At 36.8% G+C, this 16,894-nt stretch overlaps 1 pseudogene; it reads right to left on the bottom strand.

Annotated features, from left to right (window-relative positions):
* Positions 1-3,007: 3,007 nt before the first annotated feature.
* LOC123245880 lies at positions 3,008-15,957 on the bottom strand (annotated as a pseudogene).
* Between the last annotated feature and the right edge of the window lie 937 nt (positions 15,958-16,894).

The raw sequence follows: 16,894 nt of genomic DNA, 5'->3' as shown, positions 1-16,894 counted from the left end.
AAACTGTGGTATATGCGGGTGATGGAATACTATTGTGCTAAAAGCAATAATAAACTGGGAGTTCCAGGAGAACTGGAGAGACCTCCGGGAACTGATGCAGAGCGAAAGGAGCAGAGCCAGAAGAACTCTATACACAGAGACTGATATACTGTGGTAAAATTGAATGTAATGGGCTTCTGTACCAGCAGCAATACAATGACCCAGGACAATTCCGAGGGATTTATGGTAAAGATGCTACCCACATTCAGAGGAAGGACTGCAGGAGAGGAAACATATAAGAAAAACAACTGCTTGAACGCATGGGTCGGGGTGGACGTGATTGAGGGTGTGGACTCGAAACTACCACACCAATGCAACTACCAACAATTTGGAAATTGGTCTTGATCAAGGACACATGACAAAACTAGTGGAAATGTGCATCGGCCATGGGTGGGGGGTGTGTGTGGGGTGGGTGAAGGGGATAAGAGGAGTATGAATCAGGTAACCATGTTAAAAATGTATATTAATAAATGTTAAAAAAAATTAAAAAAAAAGCCACCAATAAGTATGTTCAGTAGTCTGGGATGTAATTCATCTGAACCTAAGTTGAATTTATCAAAATCAACTAAGCTATCTTTTATTATATCCTTGTTTATTTTGAACATCATCTCCCTATTAGGCATTTTAATATATTAAAAAAAAAATAACAGCCCCAGTTTTCAAGGAGCTCACATTCTATTGAATGGGAAACTGAGATCCAGAGAAAATAAGTCATTTATCTACTTATACAGGTAGTAAGTGATAGGCTTGGGATATAAACCAAGGCCCTCTGACTCTTGGACAGAAGTTGATTTGCACCTCTCTTGTGTACTTATTTACCATGGTTCATCCTTTATTAAAATTATGTTTTTGTGCTTTATTTAATCTTTGAATCTTTCCCTTGTGTCTAAGTGTACTTCTTCACATACACTCTGTCTTTTAGCAGATGTTTGTTCATTGTTCATCATTGCTCATTCCTGCAACCAAGAAAAAGATGAAACAAAGGGAAGGGTAGACTCTCCTAAGACCTTTAATCCCTCTAGAAAGCACATAGATAAGATTAATAACTGCTTATTCTGACATTATTTCAATAATACAAAGAGACTTGAGTGGAACTCAGTACCACACTCTAGGTTATGGTCACAAGGCTAAATTCCAGACTTTGTCCCAAGTCAATAAGCATTTATACCAAAGAACTGCCACTGTTCTGTCTAACTCCTGTAGAACTCAATTTTTAACAGTTACCAGTATTGACTAACCCTTCATGGTTCCTTAAAAGAGTCTGCCTGTACTTTCTCCTTCCTCTGACTAGTAATGAGTATTTTCTGAGTCTGTTCAAGTTTCTTACAGGACCTCTGTGAATGTGGAAGGGTTCCCTTAGCCCTTAGGGATGTGGGCCCTGTCTTTCAGGTATTAGCAGAGGAAGGTGTAGCTCCTAGAACCTCTTGTAACAGTCTCTATAATCACTATACTCTTGCTATTTGGAACTATTTGCAGTCCTCCTTACTTTCCGGACTCCCTCTGTAGAAAAAGAGACCCCATAAGTCCTTCCTTTTATTTCACTTTGAAACTGTCTTATGAATTTATGGTCATTTTGGCATTAGAGTAATTCATTTATGTGTTTTTACTCTTCTTGTAAACTTGTAAGCTCAATAAGGGTCAAGTCTGACTTAAACTTTGCATGTTTACCAATATGGTGGACTTTGAAATGCTCCTGATGAAGACCATGGCAGTTTATTCCAGATTATCTGTTGTACATGATAGAAAAAAAGTTTTTGAATAAGAATGGATCAGTGGATAGAACACTATTCTGGAATCAGCTACTAAGAGATGAATACTACTTCTGGCACTTAGGGTCTGTGTGACTTTGGGCAAGCCCATTTACCAGCTTGGGCCTTAGTTTTCTCATTTGTAAAAATGGCACAATGGGAGTAGATGACTTCTGAGATGCCTTCTGGATTCAGATTATTCTATGATCTTTGGATTTCAGGGACAGTATAAAAGATGGCAGGCAGTTAGGTGATGCATTGGATAGAGGGTCATTTCTGGAGTCAGGAAGATCTATTTTCCTGAGTTCAAATCTGACCTTAGACACTGACTAACTATGTGACCTTGGGCAAATTATTCAATCCTGTTGGCCAAAGTTTCCTCATCTGTAAAATGTTGGCAGGAGATGGAAGTGGAAAACTCCTCCAGTATCTTTGCAAAGAAAACCCTAAATGTGGTCATGAAGAGTTGGACATGACTGAAATGATGCAAAACAACAAAAATCATAGATAGCATAAATGATATATGTGTGTATACATATATATCTCCATGTCCTACCCAGTTCTATGTATATGTATGATTGATTTGGTTTTGAATTTGCTTAGACCAGTGATGGGCAAGCTATGGCAGGTGGGCCAGATGCAGCCCCCTGAAATGTTCTATCTGGCTGTGTGACATTATTCCTAATCTGACAAATACAATGAGTAGGATTCAATGAAACTTCAAAAGAGTTGCCTTAGAAACAGACTGACACATGAGCATTTCCTTTCCTTTGGCCCCCTCTTTAAAAAGTTTGCCCATCACTGTCTTAGACTGTTTGGAGGGTATTTCCTTTCTTCTTCTCCAGAGGTATTGCTCTTTTGTTTGTCTTAATTTTTTAAATAGATGGAGCCATCTTTCTGTATTGTTTCTGTATTGCACTTAACTAATGAAACCAAAGATTGCCTAGGGAATTGGCATGTACTAAATTCTTTGTACTTGGCATCCTATGAAAGTTAAGTAATAGCAGCAATAAGTGTTTTCTAATGTAGTCATCTGAAATGACACATTCAGTATAGAAACTGAAATATACAATCATTAGTGATGCTACAGAAAACAGATCCAGATCATCTTTTATACTGTTGTCCAGATCCAACTTCTATGATCAATAAAATGTAAAGGAGACCCAACAACAGAAACATGACCTAAGCAATTAATTGCCCTTCACCAGTAGTCAAATTTCTTACTGTTTTCCCAGCACATTTTTCTTCCGTTTGTTTTCAGCCGTCATGTCACTCACTGAAGGTAATTTGTTCAGTCCTAGGAGAGAATTTCCAGAATGTGATTAGGATTTTCTGGAGAAACCACTGAATGGAAGGAAGTAGTTTTAGGAGAAAATCATCACCTCCATAATAGTTCTCTTTGGAAATCAAGTTCAGAGTCCAAAAGTAGAGATCTTTAAGAACAGTGTACTGGATTTCTTGTTAATGTCAGGATAAGTTACCTTCTTTAGAATATTATTTTTTTTGAGAGAGGGAGGTACAGACTACTTCTTCATATATTTTTTCATAACTTCCAAATCTTAAGAATTCATTCTATGTGGGGTAGCTAAGTGGCTCAGGGATTGAGAGCCAGGTCTAGAGATGGGAACTCTTGGGTTTAAATCTGGCTTCAGATGCTTCCTAGCGGTGTGGCCCTGGGCAACTTACCTATCCCACATTGTTTGTTATTGCTCTTCTATCTTGGAACCAATGCACAATGTAAATTCTAAGACAGAAGGTAAGGATTTAAAAAAAAATGAATGCATTCTATGATCTGATTGTGCTTCTCTGAATAATTTTTTAAAGAATCTTCTAATGCAATATGTTGTGACCTGATTCTGTCATACCTAACCTTTGAGTTCATGGCAATCATGAAATGCACAAATAAAAGAACATAATCCCTGACAAAAATGTAGTAAATTTTCAGCACACTTTGACTTCCCAAGGCACTAAATAATGACGAATGTACTGGATGTCCATCTCTGTTTCCAAGAAAGACAGTTCTTTAATAGATGAAGCCATTTTTTGATCCTTACTTTGTTTCTGTATTGTGATAACAAAACAAAGGAAAACTAGAAACAATGTAGGTATCCATTGATTGATGAATGGCTGAACTGATTATTCTTTATAAGTGTAAAATTTTAATAGCTTAAACCAGTACTGAGACTTTTGGGGAACCTTTCATTATTGCATCATAAGAAAAGAGAAATGTGGGGAATTCAGAGAAACTCGGGGAAATTTGTATGTACTGATCCAGGGAAAAAAGGTAGAACTATGAGAAAATAGTTCACAGTAGTCACAATAATATACAGGAAAATTATGCTAAAATACACCAGAATTCAGATTAATGTTATCACCAGTCTTGATAAAAAAACTGGTGGTGAAGCATTTTTCTCTCCTGAGAGAGGAGCAAATTTATGAATATGTGATGCTGTCAGACATGGTTCCTGTGTCATTTAGATTGGCTTAAATATTTCTGTTCTGTCAGAAAAGCACCTTTTTGTATCTTTGGATCTGTGGCACCTGGTGGAATGCCTCTTTTTTCAGGTTCTGGTCAGACTCATGGCAAAGATTGGCACCTGTTGTCTCCCTTAGCTTCCCTTTCCCAGATCTTTTTAGCCTTGCTGACATCCCACTCTCTTCAGACATCTACTCTGGGTTCTCTTTTCTGGGTCTTGTTCTTACTTTTGCACTCACAATTTGAAGAAATCTAGCAAATTCACCTCTTCTATGATGTTAGCTACTCGTATTATCTCTCTCAGGAATATTTTCATTCAAATAGAGAAGTCCAGGAAAAATTTTGAAATCCTTAATAACTCAAAAGGACAGACCTCTGATGATGGAATTTGGAGTACTATAACAGGTCAATGAGTATATTTGGGATTAGATTTTGAATATGATAGACTTTCCCAGAATCATCCGAAGAACACCACCATTGAATATTGTTTTCTGTCTTTGTTTGAAGTCCAGTCCATCACATACCTTTGAACACACGGGTGGCCCATCAACTTTGGATTTCTGATGTTGGAATAGTAGCTCCTACTGTTTGGATAATACCAATGAATGCCAGTGTTGGTTTTTCCAGTTGAGGAGGGAAGACGTATTTATACAGGGAGTGCTCGCTGTCTAACACTGCTGAATTATTATCCAAGAAAGGAAAAGAGAGGGTGTATCCAGTGGCAAAGATAACAACATCAACATATTCTTCAGTACCATCCTCAAAAACAGCAGTTGTTTCAGTAAATTCTTTCACATTTGCTTTTACTAGTAATCTTCCGGCAATAATATGCCCAGGCAAGTCATTGCTGAAAGTTGGTTGATGACTTAGGAATCTGAAAGATAAAGAATGAAATATAAAGACATTAATGTTATCTGATTCTGAATGTCTGTTATGGGCAGAACAGATTCACAACGGTTGGAGTTAAGTGATTTGCCCAGGTCACACAGCTAGGCTAGATTTGAACCCAGGACCTCCTACTTCCAGACCTGACTCTCTATCCACTGAGCCCCCTACCTGCTCTCACAAGGGCTACTTTTTAATGTGGAAGGAATTGACTTGGAGATCAGAGCTGGGAGCTGACTTGACATTTGGGATCCATTTCTTTGAGTAGAGAAAAGAAAATTAAAGCGTTTTATGATACTTTTCTTCAAATAGAGGGAGTCCCCTCTATTTGGAAGGTTGTTACTGGGAAGATAGGTTAGTCTTGTCCTGCTTGACCCAAGAGGGCAGAACTAAGAACAACAGAGGGAAGATACAAAGAGGCAAATTCCCAAAACATTTCTAGCAATTGGAGCTGTCCAACAGCAGAATAGAATGCCTTTAGAGGGAATGAAAGCAGTTGGTTCTCTCTCCTGGAGCTGGCTTTAAGTTTAAGAAAAGTTTACGAGTTTAAGAAAAGAATGCCTGACCATTTGTCATTATAAGGAATAGGGGAATGATTCTTCAGTATGGATTTGACCAAATGGCCCATGAGGCCCCTCCAACTCTAAAATTTTGTAATTTGTACCTGGAGATATCTAGCTATCCACTTGTTATGCATAAATATCTATATAGGCATGAAGGAGTCAGGCAGTGGTGAAGATATAAAATTCAGATCGGATCTGCTTGTGAGATCTTTTTCCTCAGAAGAAATTAAGATTCACTAAACTTAGTCCAAGCAGTGGCCCGTGCACTTCATTTCCAGGACATACTAATACAACATTGGATGCAATTCTACATGATATATTGCAACAAACATTTTTTAAGTGTAGAAAGAATTGTTGTCCAGTTATATGCCTCATCTTGTACTTGTAAAGGTAACTTTTTGTCTCGAATAGAAACCTTAATGCTTATGCCTATTAAATTAACTTTGGTTTAATTTAGACCAATATTAATTTCTCTTCAACTTTGCCTCTTCCATTCAGTTTCCTAGATTTTTGTCTTTTGAAAATTTGATGCATGCCATTCATGCTTTTATGTAAGGCATTGGTTAAAAATGTTAAATAGCATAGGACTAAACACAAATCCCTGGGCATCTACACAAGACCTTGACATTAATCTAGACATTCAACTAGTTTTGAAGGTCCTTGACTTTACTGTTATCTAGATCACATCTCTCCATCTTGTCTAGAAGCACTGCTAACAGGGCTTTTGCCAAATACTTTGCCAAATGTCAAATTTGGCAAAGTATTTGGCAAAAGCATCATTCCCTTGATCTACCCATTTAATAAACAATTAGTTAAAGAAATGAGATTACTTTGACATAAGTGTTCTTGGATAAACCTCTTTGTTGTCATAGCAAACCGTACTCTGAATACTTTTTAGAATATTGCCAGGAACTGAAATAGAGATAATTGGCCTACAGCTTTTAGATTCTACATAATTTTATTCTAAGACAGAATTCAGGACCAATAGGAGAAAATGAAATGGTGCATGTGTCTTGATCTCATAGACGGCTAAGGCTTTGAGATAAGGTTATCTTGTAAAAGTATTCTTAGAGAGAAGAGCAGCAAGGGCTAGTCAATTAGGGGTAAGTGACTTGCCCAGGGTCACAGAGCTAGGAAACTTCTCAGGACAGATTTGAGTCCAGATTCTCCTGACTCCAGGCCTGGTGCTTTATCCACTTGCCCCTTTATCCATTATGCCCCTCTACATCATTTTTGACAGTTAGAACAATAGCATCCTCATTTTACTCTCTGTGAACTTTCCCATATTGTTGACTAGAAGGGGAAGGGCAGGGGGAAAGAATGAGTATTAATTAAATGCCAACTATGCCTCAATCTCTATGATAAATTTTTTACAAATTCTCATTTGAATCTCACAGAGAACTTGTCAGGTGGGAGGATTATTATTATTATTATTATCACCATTTTACAGTTGAGGAAACTGAGGCAGGGATGGATTGTGACTTTCCCTGAGCTATGTAGCTAGTAAATGTCTGAGATTAGTTTTAAACTCAGGTCTTCCTTACTCCAGGCCCAATGCTCTATATACTTCTCCAATGGCTAACATCAATAACATATTAGTATTAAAAACATCAATAACATCAATCAGTAATTTCAAAACTCTTGGTAGGGTGACAACTGCTAGTTCTTCTCTTAGCTATTTCCTACTTATTTGTATAATGAAGGAATTGGACTAGATGACCTCAGAGATTGCTTTCAGCTATAAATTTATGTTCATAAGTCATTAGTCATGGAGGATAGAGCAGGGAAGACTTCTCCCTCTCCTGGGTTAACTGCAGTTGGGCCTGGACCATCTGCTATCCACTTCTGCATTTTGTAATAGACTTGGCCAAAAAGTGAATTAAACAGAAATAAGGAAGACATAGTTTTATAACGCTATCTGTAGCTATTTTTTTTTTTGTCAAATGATGCCTTCTTTAATGCAGGGAAGGAGGGAATGGAGGGAGTTTAATGGTATTTTAACATAACAAACAAGTTTTTTTAAAAAAGAATAGAGACAAAAAGTTGACATGGTACGAACACATTTAAAACAATTCTAAAACATACCTATGATAAGGCTGCAGACCATATGTGGCATGGTCAAACCTTGCATTTAATTTGCCCTCTGCCCATCTGTTGATAATGGAGTTGCCTAAACATTTTTTGAGGATATTCTTGAAGCGTGTGAACAGTGCAATATCTAGGGGATTCCCATTATCCCAAACACGGTGCAATATCCATGATCCTCATCTTGTGCTGAGGAATACCTGCAAGACAGAAAAGTTAAGAAAGAATTCTCTTATGAGATAGCTCTAGCTTGGTGTCTCAGCTGGCTTTAACTGAGATTAAGATGCATGCATTATTTCATTTGCTCCTATTGGCACTAAAGTTCACTTGTTTTTTAGTTGTGTTCAATTCTTTGTGACCCAATTTGGGGTTTTCTTGGCAAAGATACTGGAGTGGTTTGTCATTTTCTTCTCTAGCTCATTTCACAGACGAGAAAACTGAAGCAAACAGTACCTGAGACCCGATTTGAACTCAGAAAATGAGACTTCCTGACTACAGAATTATTATGCTATCCACTGAGCCACCTTGCTTCCCCATTGACTCTCAAAAGCAGCCATTAATATATTTTAAAAGTATTTATTCAGCACTTGCTATGTGCCAGGCACTACTAGGCACTGTGGGTACAAGGACAAAAATGAAACCTCAGCTTATTATCATCTCCCCTATACAAGATGTAAAAACCAAGATTCAGAGAGGTAAAGGTCCTACACAAAATTGGTGGCAGAATTCAGGTCTTGTGGATGTTAGTCCAGGATTTCTTCTCCCAAAGCTATGCCAACATCCCTTACTTTAAATGTGCCAGTCTTTGTTGCTGAAGAGTAATACTAGAACAAGAGGTGTGTGTATATCTGTAGGTATGTATGTATGCATATTTATCAAAGCCCCCCTTTATGTATATACATCTATACATATAAACATTTGTCTAAGCATGTATTTATCTCTACATATCTCCTCTCTGGGGTGCCCTCTTGTACTGTTCCTTATTTACATTTGTTCTCCATTAGATGGCTACCGTCCCCATTGCAGTGGATAGAATGCTGAAGTCAGGAAGACTTGAGCTAAAATTTGGCTTCAGACACTTATTAGCTGTATGACTCTGGGCAAGTCACCTAACCTTGTTTGCCTTGGCTTCCTCCACTGTAAAAGGAACTAGAGAAGAAAATGACAAATTATGGAAACTAAGGAAATGACAAACTTTGCCAAGAACCGCACCCCCAAAAGGAGCTGCAAATAGACAGAGGCAACTGAAAAGAACAGAACAACAAATTGTCCCTGTGTGGCAATGTTACTCTTTGGAAACAATTCCATTCCCTTTAATCCTGAACCAAATTACTAAACTCATATGATAAAGCTTTGTGGTCTCTTTTATCTATTCTAGCTTGAGAGGTAAAACATAATTGAAGGCTAATATTATTTCCATCAGTGATATGCCTCTTTTTTGGTGCCAATGTGGTCTGAGGAAAAATGGTGATCTTTGTTCAGGTAGCCAAAGCATTGACTAAAAAATCTGGTGCAAAAGGTTCCATATGATGCATGTATCACATATGCAGGATTAAAAAACAGAATAATAAAAAAAGCAAACCTGTTTAGCTATGCAACTGAGCTCACTGGCCACATCTGCTCCAGTATTTCCAATGCCAACTACAAGGATTCTCTTCCCTTTAAATTTCTCTGGAATTTTATACTCATGACGGTGAAAATAGAGGCCTGTGAATTTCTTGATACCTAGAAGTAAAGATCAAATGGTTGTTCAAATCCAGGACAAAAACGTGGGCAGAAAAGATATAATCTTATAACTGTTTTGTAATCTTTTTGGTATTTTTTTGTTAAATATTTTCTGAAATAAATTTCTTAATTAAATGTTTCTTAAATGTATAAATCTCACCTTTGCTGATCTTTCAACATCAATACTGGTGAGTCTGTCTGCTCAGGGAAAAGACCATTATACAATCTAACAACTAAAGGCATTTAGTCAATGCTCAAACACTATTAGGAGATGGAGAAAACAAGACAAATTCCTACCAAGGTAGATAATTTCTACAAATAGAGAGCATCCATCTTTTTGACCTTCGTGACAGTGGTTACAGCAGTATAGTTGAATAGTGGTAACAAAGTGGCAAATTTAGAGGATTCTTTGGAATAATTTGGAGTTATAAGGGAGGAAAGATTGACAGTGATGTCTTGAGAGGCTGACAATGTCACAGAAAATTTGTTTTTTTAAGTGCAGCAAGCAAGGGGTTGAGGGTTGACAAAAGGGTTTCCTGATCAGTTCGATGAGGCTTCAGGCAGGGAGCCTTCATGGTGGTGGGAGCTTTGATGGCATTTTTCCAATGGATGATGTGGGGTGTGCCCAAAGCCTGGTGCCCTTCTGCCTTTTCTATATCTCCAATTGTTTCTCTCCTTGCTTTCTATGCTTCAGCTTAAGGAGGCTGTTTTCTGTTCTTCAAAAGATTGTCATTTTTCAATACAATGCCTTCGCTTACTCTGTTCCCTCTGTCCAAAATGTCCTCTCTCATCCTTTTGACTTTGTCCCTACTTTAAAGCCTGTCAAAAAGCCATCTCACTGAGATAGTAGGGTACCCTGCAGGGGAGGAAGGAAGCTTGTATGAAAGGAGTCAGACTCCCACAACTGCCTAGATTGCCACCTTCCCTGTTGCCTGGATGAAAATAGCCCAGATCCTGAACTCAAGGACCATGGGAATAGGAGAGCCCTCAAGACTATCAGTCCTGTTCCATCTCAGCTCCATGAAGCCAATATTGGCAAAGCAATTCATATAGAGAAAGGTCAACCATCCCCATCAATTGCTAAATATTACTATATGTAATGGGCAGGCAAGCCAGCTTAGAAAAAGCAGTAGGGCACACTGAGACAGAATGTATCAAGTATGTTAGGTAACAACTACCACCACCTCCACTGAAAGCCAGATTGAAATAGTTTAGGACAAAGAGCCTTGGGGACAATGGTATCCTCAAGGACTACTGTTCCTGCTTCTAGCTGGGGAACCCACTGCCATTATTAAGGAGAGAAATCACTATAGAGAAGGGATCTATCTTCTTTGCTACCACCATCAATTGCTGCTGCTGGGCAGGTTTGTCCAAGAGCTGTGGAAGTAGGAGAATTTCTTTCTTCCTCCATCTTATCCTTATGTAGCCCAGCCCTGTGGAGATGCAGCCCACCAGCTTCTGAGGGTAATACTGTCACAAACTAGTGAAGACTCAGAAAACATGATTCTCCCCATTAAAATCATTGGCATTGTCAAATGGATTAATATCAGAAATTAATATGATTTTGTCAAAGAAGATGCATTACTATCTACTTTGCTGCTATATTCTAAGGACCATGGGACTTCCCATCTGACTTGAAACATCTGGTAGGTGCTGTCTCCCCTATTTAAATGTGAATTCTTTAAGAAAAGGGACTTTCTTTTCTATTTGTATCCCTAACATTTAGCATAGTGCCTTGCATATAGCAAGTACCTAATAAATGCATTTCCATTCATTCATTCATTTATTCCATAAAACCTTCTATAATCTCTGCCATTATAAATGTCTTTCCCTTAAAATTTTACATAGTCCTTTAGTTCATATCTCTCTAATGCAGTTTTGTAATATTTTTGTGTATTCTAGTTATCTGTGTAAGTCTCTTATCCCATGACTAGATTATAAATGCCATGAAGATAGGATCAATGTCTTGTTTAGTTACTCTCTCCCCTTCCTCAAAATTATTCTGCGTTTGCTTATCTGTAACTATTAACTGTCACACCTCCCAGTAAAATGTAAGCTCCTTGAGGGTAGAGTCCATTTTTTGTTCTGTCTTTATTTCTTTCACCTTGCACAGTGCCTCAGACATACCAGGTATCTCATCAATGCTTGTTGAATTAAATTGTTTCATCTTTTTATTTCTCCTGGTGCCTAGCTTAACACTCTAGACACAGAACGTGCTTAACAAGTATTTGATGAATAACAAGGGACCAAATCTTTGGCTCTACTCTCATGAGCAAAGCAGCACATATTCCTATGAAAAACCTAGGAGGCAGTGGTTTCAATTTGTGGTACCAACAACAAATAATCTTTTCCTAGAAAAGATATAATAAACTCTTAAATTGTATTTCCTCTCAAAAGACTGCTAGAGGTTTTAACTGCTCTCTCAACACATTACTCTAGAGGACCTACGACTACTGCTATGGCCACCATTACTTTTACCATTTTTTCTACATCCACAACAAAATGTCATATCACTAAGAGGAAGAAACCAAAGAGGTTTTATAATGAAAGTGGAGATCCAGTCTTCCTTGGGAATGCACAGATTTAAAAAAATACTATAAAAACAAAGGTTACTCATTTCTCCCTTTCTGAGATTAGTTTAGAAATTTTAGAAATTAGAAAGTTTAGAAATTTAGAGATTATTCTAGAAATTTACAAAATTTCTCTTGAAGAATGAAGAGTATTCTCATCTTTCTGGATGACATACCTGGAAAATACTCCAGTGGCAAATAGGGGTCACTATAATGACCACTGCAAACCATGATTCCATCAAAGACATAGGATTCCTGTTTCCCATCAGCCTCTACCACAACATTCCACTGGCCATTGGAAGAGAAATCAGGGGACTTCTTTATACTGATCACCTTTGACTGGGAACAAAGGGTCAAAGATAAGTCACTCTGTTATTTCATTCTTTCCCAGAAGTCCAGACCCCAATGTACATATTACTTCACAGCTCCCATCCCCTGACAAGCTCATGCTCTTTAGACTGAAGAAGATTCTTAGACAGTTCATTTGTAGGGGATGTTTATAATTGTCATCTGGCAAAGAGACCGAGAATGCCCCAGACCTGAAAAGTGCTTACTTCACTAGTCCCCATGGCCCAACATTTAGTTAACAGGAAATAACTAGTATCCATGTTTCCTAGTCTAGAGTTAAATGGGACAGTGTACAGACTACTGATGTTGGAAGATCTGAGTTTATATTTTGCCTCAGATACTTGCTAGCTATGTGACTAGCTGTCAGCTACAAAATGAACATAATGATAACAACTACATCCCAACATTGTGAAACGAAAATGAAATAACATGTAAATTATTATTTTTAAACCTTTACCTTCTGTCTTGGAATATTAGCTCCAAGGCAGAAGAATGGTAAGGGCTAGGTAATAGAGGTTAAATGACTTGCCTGGGGTCCACAGCTCTTTGAAGCCAGATTTGAACCCAGAAACTCCAATTTCTGGGATGGGCTCTCAATCCATTGAGCTACTTAGCTGTTCCCAATTTTAAACAATTTGAACTGTTATATTTTTGTTGTCATTCGTTTGTTTAATGTCAAACTCCTTGTGATCTCATTGGGAGTTTCCTTAGCAGAGAAACTGTACTAATTGTCCATTTTCTTCTTTAGCTTATTTTACATATGAGGAAACAGAGGCAAACAAGGTTAAGTGACTTGCCCAGGATCACATAGCCAGTAAGTGTCTGAAGCTGAATTTGAACTCAGGAAAAACATCTTCCTGACTTTAGACTCTTCAGAATTGGCATTCTGTCCACTGTGCCAACTAGATACCCCACAAAGTGCTATATGACTGCTAGATATGATGATGCTGATGCATGACAGTATATTTTCTGTAAGAATTTTTAAATTCATTAATATTAATTCATTAATATCATTTTATCTTTTCATAGAAATTGTGATGACTTCCAGTAGTGAACTGAATAATGCCTCATGTTGTTCTGGTCCACTTCTGCCACGAATAACCAGCACCCATCTTTCATGTTCTTCTTTACTTACCGAGAAGTGAATATATTTCAGGAGGTCAAAATGCTTGGCATACATCCTAACATAATCCATGATTTTGGAATTATGCAAAAAGTTGGGAAAATGGTCAGGAAATGGATAATCACTATATGATGTCATCTCCTTAGAGGTGTTAGTGGTCACAGATTGGTAGATACCAGGCTTTCCAGCTTCTGGTTTTTCCTAAAGAGAACAAAATAATTCTCAGTGAGAAAAATGTAATCATGGAAAATGAAGAAAGCTCCAGATATGATAAAGATTAAATCTACTTTCTGGATTTACCACTTTGCTTTCCTCTGGATTATTAGTACTAATATAGGAATTGTATTATCTGTGTATGTATGTGTGTGTGTGTGTGTGTGTGTGTGTGTGTGTGTCCAGATTTCTTTTCTGGATTTCTCTCATCTTCCTCCTTTTCCCATACTCTATGATACAGACAACTTGGATTATAATTGAAGCTCTAAATGTCATTTTCTACCTACATGCATTTACCTGAAATACATTCCTTCCTGATTTTCAGAATCTTTCTCTTCCTTTAAAGCTAAGGGCAAATAATTTTAAAAATCCAAAAATTTTGCTTAACTATTTTGAGATTTGGGTTTCACTGCCCAGTATTAGGGAACATACAGGAAGAAGAATAAGAATTAACATTTATATTATTCTTTAACATTTATAAATCATTTTTAAATATGTTATTTAACCCTTACAATAACTTGATGAGACAGGTACTATTATTTTACACCTTTTACAGATGGGGAAGCTGAGGTTTAGAGAGGATAAGTGACTTTCCCAGGTTCATACAACTAGTAAATATTTGAGGCAGGATTTGAACTCAGATCTTCTCTACTTGAGGTTCAGTGTTCTTGTCATTACTAAACTATCTTCAGCTGTGGCTCCTAACCTGCTCAAGTGTAAAGTATGGATGGAGCTTTGTTCCTAGAATAATTTCTATGTCCCTGGAGGAGTTCTTTGCCATCTCTAGCCCCACTCTTGGGGCTAGTTAACCCTAGGGATCTGTTGCTCCTGGCACTGGTATAGCTAAAGAATTTATAGCTCTTTCTAGTATTTTTTTTCTTTTTAAAAACATTTACCTTCCATCTTGGAATCAATACTATGGATTAATTCTAAGGTAGAAGAGGTATAATAGTTAGGCAATGGGGATTATAAATGACTTGCTCAGGGTCACACAGCCAGGAAGTATCTGAGGCCATATTTGAACCCAGGACCTCCTGTCTCTAGGGTTGGCTCCCATTGAGGCATATAGCTGCCCCATCTAGTATATCTTTGAGAGGGATGTCCACTACAATTTAGGGAGATGGCTGGGGGGAAATGACAAATTTTATGTTTCAGAAGGTTATATACTATTCCCATCTTCTATTTCTCCATATATATCTTCTTTATTTTACCTACTTTATTCATTATTTCCTGAATTTTTCTTATCTGGCTTCTGAAATTCTTCCCAATTCTATGTCATTTGAGCTTCAGAAGAGAAAGGTTCTGAAATTTGGAAATTAGGGTAGAATGCATTTAAGGTAAAGGGTAAATATGTACACATAGGAAATAGCATTTAGGGGTATAGTATTGTAGTGTAGGTTAGCTGGAACAGACTGTGGGAAAAGTACTAAGATGAGATATGGCTAAAAAGAAGATTTGAAACCAGATGATTATGCCCTAAGAGATCTTAAACCCCCCTTTTTTGGTACTTATGGTTTTCAATCCATGCATATACCTAGACAAATACAGATACCACATGTACATGTACAACTATTATTTTATTATTATTCCTCAGCAACACTGAATGGCACATTTAAATAAGAGGTGCTGATATGGTTGTGGTAGAAGAATCCCTGAATCCCTGGAAGACCAGAGTTTTACCACCAATTATTTGGATGATCTTTACCAACTTGAATGTTAATTTTTATGTTTTATGCAGAAGATAACAACAAACTGTGGTTTCATTTTTATCTTTGCATCACAGTGCCTAGCACAGTGTCTGGCAAAGAGAAATCATTTAATAAATGTTTTCTTAATATATAAATTGCTGCTTTTCAAGGCCAACAGGATCAAATATTGTAATGTATGTGACAGTACTCTAAATAGCCCAACATATAATAAAAATGAAAGACATTGTGAATCAATGGAGTAAGTCTAAAATGATCCCAATTATATCTCAGTTTCCTTGATATAGAAAAAAAACCAACCATAACATCATCAAGCAAATCAAGATAATTAGACTTTAGAAAAAATTTAAACTTACTTCATATTTCCAGATTCCTCCAATGTCAAAACTTCTTTCAAAGCAAATAGGTTCCAATCCTTCCTCCAGACAGCTCTTTATGGCACCTAGACCACTGACCCCAGCTCCAATTATGGCAATTTTTTTTCACCGTCATCTTCTTTTGCAACAAGAAGATTGTCAGAGAAATTTTTCACTTCTGTTCTTGGGAGTGAAATGAAATATTTTTCCTAAGTACGTTTTAATGTTATAATTTCTTAAAATGTCCAGGTCTTTGAAACAAGTATATTTCTAATATAACATGCCAAGTTAATATCAAGAACAAGAAAAGGAAAAACAAAAATGATATGATTATATAAATAGATGCAGAAAAGTCTTACAAAAAGATATAGCATACATTTTTTTTTAAAAATAATCACCACCACCACCAAGATCCAGGAATGTAAGAAATAGGAATACTGAGGTTTTTCTAATAAGATCAGAAACAGAGCAATGCTAACCGTTTACATGCCTGTTACTTGATGTAATGCTAGAAATGTTAGTTATAGCAATAACACTAGAAAATGAAATTGAGAAAATAAGCTTGCAGAATGAAGAAATCAAATAACTGCCTTTTCAGAGATGATATGATAGTTTACTTAGAAAAACCCAAAGAATCAACTAAAAATGGAAACAATCAATGATTTCACCAAAGTATCAAGATATAAAATAAACCTATTTAAATCATTAGTATTTCTGTATGTAGCTAACAAAATCCAGCATGAAGATACATAAATAAAAATTCTATTTAAGATACAGAATATACAAATTATTTGGGGCTCTAAGTATATAAAATTTTTGGAACTCTACTTACCATGTAGACATAGAATTTTCATAAATAAAATTATAAAATATTTTAAATGGAAATACAGACTTAAATAAGTAGAGATATGTTTATTGTGTTTAGGTAAGCCAAACCAATAGAGTAAAAAATTAATACTACCCCAAACACCTTGCTTGTTCATTACCATACCAATTGAACCATCAAAAGAGTATTTTATAGTGCTAGAAAAAATAATAAAATCCATATTGTATGCAC

The sequence above is a fragment of the Gracilinanus agilis genome, chromosome 4 (assembly GCF_016433145.1).
Source record: "Gracilinanus agilis isolate LMUSP501 chromosome 4, AgileGrace, whole genome shotgun sequence".
Taxonomy (NCBI): domain Eukaryota; kingdom Metazoa; phylum Chordata; class Mammalia; order Didelphimorphia; family Didelphidae; genus Gracilinanus; species Gracilinanus agilis.
This window is presented reverse-complemented; position numbering and strand designations above follow the sequence as displayed.